At 37.7% G+C, this 4,502-nt stretch overlaps 1 pseudogene; it reads left to right on the plus strand.

Annotated features, from left to right (window-relative positions):
• Nucleotides 1–230: 230 nt before the first annotated feature.
• LOC143589773 (putative membrane protein At1g75140 pseudogene) lies at nt 231–2,355 on the plus strand (annotated as a pseudogene).
• Nucleotides 2,356–4,502: the final 2,147 nt, after the last annotated feature.

The raw sequence follows: 4,502 nt of genomic DNA on the forward strand, positions 1-4,502 counted from the left end.
TTAAAATCTTTAAAAAAAAGGAAAAAGAAAAAAAGTAAATTCATGTACATGTAATGTTAAGGTAAGATCCCCACGGGGGGCGGCCACCGCTAAATCACCCTCTCACTTCTTTCCATCATCCCCTGAAAAATCTAATTCATGCCCTAAATTCACTCCAAACCCCAATAATATTATTTAATAATAATCTCTAGATTCAATCAGTCATAGTCGTCAAATGGTTTCCACCACCACCACCAATCCAATCTAACTCACTCACTATTTCAGTCTTCCATGGATATTTTTATCAAAGGCAAGTTCTTCTTCATTTTAATAATCTTCTTCAACTTTTCCTTTATTGTTTCCATCACCGATTCAGATCATACCCACGATCCATCGGATCCAACACAGCTTCTTAACATACTGAATCAACACATCTCTCAATTAGGCAAGCTCGATGAGCTCGTTAAAAACCTAACCGAATTGGTTAATAAGTTAGAATCACGCGTATCGGTATCCAATTCGGATTCGATTCGTAAATCTGTTGATGGGTTTGTAAAGATACCTGATTTGGAAACACTAGATCGAAAAACTGATGATAATAATAATAATATTGGGTATGTGACAGATTCAACAGATGTAACTGATGTAACGGATTCTAGGATTGAACGCGTAGGTGCCGTTTCGGTTACCAAACATAGTTTGTTTTGGTCGGAAAGGTTTCAGTTTGTGTCGGCGGTGAAACTCGATACGAATCTGACTTCGTTGAATGTTTTGCCTTTTAAGGATGTGGAAGGATTGAGCAAGTACATTGCTGTTGGTGATAATGTTGGGAATTTGTATGTGTTTACTCGCTATGGTGAAGTTATGCTTCAGTTCGATACGCTGACTAATTCTCCGGTTACGGCAGTGTTGTCGTATCTTTCGGTTGTTAAGAACGAGAGCATGGTGATCACGGGACATGAGAACGGTGTGATTTTAGTTCATAAAGTGTGGGAAGTTCCAAACGGGGATGAGTTGAGTTCGGTCCAGAGGGAAACCGTTTGTAAACTTGAGCACACTCAAGCGAGTGGGTCGGGGTCGGCTATTAACATATTGGAAATTCATCATGTTGGTAGAACAAGGTACATTGTGTCGATAGATGTTAGTGGTGCGATTAGGGTTTTCAAAGAAGAAGGTGCGGTTATGGGTACGATTGTTCCTAATAGTCGTCCGATTGTGGTATTGAAACAAAAGCTTTTGTTTTTGACTGAAACGGGTGCAGGGTCGTTAGATTTGAGGTCTATGAAGCTTAGAGAAGCCCCGTGTGACGGGTTTAATGGATCACATGCTTTGAATTATGTTCTTGATGCTTCGGATCGTGGTAAAGCGTATGCGTTTACTTCAAGTGGTGAAGTCGTTCATTTGTTGATTTATGGTGACTTGCTTAACTTCAAGTGTCGGGTCAGGTCTAAGAAGAAGTTTGATATCGATCGTGGCCCATTAGCGTTTGAAGCGATCAAGGGCTATTTTCTTATGGTTAGTCGAGATAAGGTGTCGGTTTATAATGTTTCTTCACAGCTTTATGTGCGAGCGGGTCTACCACGCCCTGTGTTTTCAGCCGGGCTTGATGAAATTGTATCTTCGTTTTTGAACCATCGTGCAATTGGGCGGTTAGATAACAGAAAAGCCGAATCTAGACCGTTGATCGCGAGTGATCATGAAAAGTTAGTTATTTTAAGTTTGGGAAACGGGTATATCGGGATGTATCAATCGAATCTACCCGTTACAAAAGGCGAGTTCAATACGATGTTATGGAGTACTCCGGTTTTGTTTTTCATATTATTTCTTTTTGTAGCATGGCATTTCTTTGCTAGGAAAAAGGATGCTTTTACTCTGTTTGGGCCGGATGACCCGTTTGTAAACGAGCCTCCAACGGTCGCAGGAGAAAGGGCTTTTGGGGATTCGGGTTTGGATATGAGAAGTGGCGGGAACAACGTCGGTGATGGTGGTGGTTTAAGAGGGTTGTCGAGAAGGTATGGTTCACCGACGCGATACGCGGGTCCTGGGTCAAACTCGTATAGACCGAGTGTTATTGACCCGAACCCGCGGGCTGGGTCGGTGGAGCCGGATTATATGGGATCAGAGTTGAAGTATAGAGGGAGTATGGAGGCTGGTGGTTTTGGTAAAAGAAGAGAAGGTTTGTTTGTGAACAGTCAAGTTGTGGATGATCATGGTAGTTAAAGTTGTTAGGTTTTGGTTGTTGTAAGTTGTTTAAGAATGCATGTTAATTGTTTTACTATGTGTTTGATGGTTTATTTTAAGAAGAAAGTAGTAATCACAAGTTATAAAGCATAAATTGCCTGAGTTTGTTTCTATCTTTTAGGGGTCAATTCGAGAAAACTAAAAGAAGAGGTACAATTTCTCAAGGTTGACTAAACTGCATTTTATGATGAACAAAACATTTTTGATTATTTTATATAAAATATCATGTTATTTGTGAGTTACTAGCTACTATAACTTCTGTAATCACAATAACACCTTGGTTAAATTGAGATGATATGTAGTATAGTCTTTAAAATTTTTGATTAAACTGTGGTTTTCGTTTCTGTGGTTTGTTTTAATTTGCGATTTTAGTTCAATAGTTTCAAATTTGTGGTTTTCGTCCCTGTGGTTTTATTTAACTTGTAATGAAACCCAAATTTATTAACCCCGTTAAGTCTGGTCGTTAAACCACAATCCTAATTCTCAAGCCCTTTCATATGAGGGGATGAGGTATATTTGGGAAAAAAGGAAAAAAAACAAGACAAAAATGTCCCTCACGTGAAGGACACATTGATGAGTATAACAACTAGACTTAACGGGATTAGTGAATTCGGGTTTAATTGCAAGTGAAACAAAACCACAGGGACACCAATCGCAAATTTGAACCACTGAGCTAAAACCGCATATTTGGACAAAACACGGACGAAGTCCACTCTTTTAGGTTTGTATTCACATTCAACCCAACAAATTTTGTAAGAAAAGTTTTTATAATATAAAGACTGGTTTAGGGTGTTGTGAGTATAGGATAGAGAAAATGCTTTAATTTTTCTGTATGTTTGAAAAATTCCTATAGTAATCTATAAATTTTTTAATATTTATTGAAAGTGATTGTGAATGAATGAGAGAGAAAAGATATTGATAAAGGTATAAAAAAGTATTATTTAATTGAATACATGAGAAAAAGCATTATAATTTTTAGTGTAATTTTAAATTAAAGATAGAAGATCATATATGAATCCTCTAAATTAACACATTTTGTGTTTTTATATATTTATGTAGGATATGGAATATAAAGTTAGGCCATGTTTGTTTTTGCCTCTTTTCTCTGAATAGAGGAAAACGTCTGATTGCTCACAGCTTTTCAAAGGTTACTATCATGCAATATTAAATGTGACAATATCTATTAAATTAATTAAATAATCAAAAACGTCAAATACAAAATCCATAATTCAAATAATTAAGACAATACAAATTTATCAAGTCTATAATCTTGTTTATTCTCTCTAACATGCAATCCTACGTTTTTCTTCCAAACCAGCTTGTACATCAACAATAACCTGCATATGTGTTGAAAATAATATAGTTTTGTCAACACTTGGTTGAGTGAGCAACACACCAGTTGAAATGTCATTATAGAAAATAAGTATTTGCAACAAGTCATATGAGTATAACAAATTAACCAAATGAGCAAGTATAACTGATATGTCGAGAAGCACAAAGCTATAACGACTGGCGTATGATCATACTAGACTGAGATTATGTTGGACCTCTCCGAATGCGAAATCATACAAAACAAATAAGCACATAAACAAGTAAGGTATAAGATGTTAACACATAAGACAAAGTTGCAGTTTTGTGTATATGTCACACCCTCAAAATCCACTAACGGAGTTTTACCGTCAGAGGGTGTGAACTAACAGGATCGGAATCATTAGTTAAAATCAAACACCATAAATAAAGTTTTCAAACCACGAAACATTTAAGTTTAAATAAGTGCGGAAGCGTAAAATCATAAACCAAGTATTGCGTCACACAGGACGACTTAAAACCCAATTAATAACAGGAAACTTAGCATCTAACGGGGTTGGAGTTAAGTCTAAGAGTTTACTAAAGGCTTTCGATACAAAGCTCCTATCAGCTCCAGTGTCAAACAAAACAGAAGCAAAATAGTCATTCACAGGAAACTTACCGGTAACCACATTCGGATCGTTGCGGGCCTGGCCCGACCCAATGACGAAAGCTCTACCTTTACCACTGCTTCTGCCACTGTTGCTGCCTCCATTGTTCTCATTCTGCTTTAGTTTGGGACAATCCTTCCTGAAGTGACCCTCTTGACCACACTCAAAGCACCCTTTCGTCGCTGTAGGCTGTTTAGGAGCACCCTTAGCCGCTAGGTCTCCCCTACAGTCCTTGGCCTGATGACCCAATTTACCACATCGCAAACACTTGATACGGTCGCATGGTCCAACATGGTGATAGTTGCACTTGTTGCATTTCGGGTA

Source organism: Bidens hawaiensis, unplaced genomic scaffold (genome assembly GCF_021521415.1).
Source record: "Bidens hawaiensis isolate Kalapana, Puna unplaced genomic scaffold, B.hawaiensis_p1.1 tig00037795_1, whole genome shotgun sequence".
NCBI lineage: Eukaryota > Viridiplantae > Streptophyta > Magnoliopsida > Asterales > Asteraceae > Bidens > Bidens hawaiensis.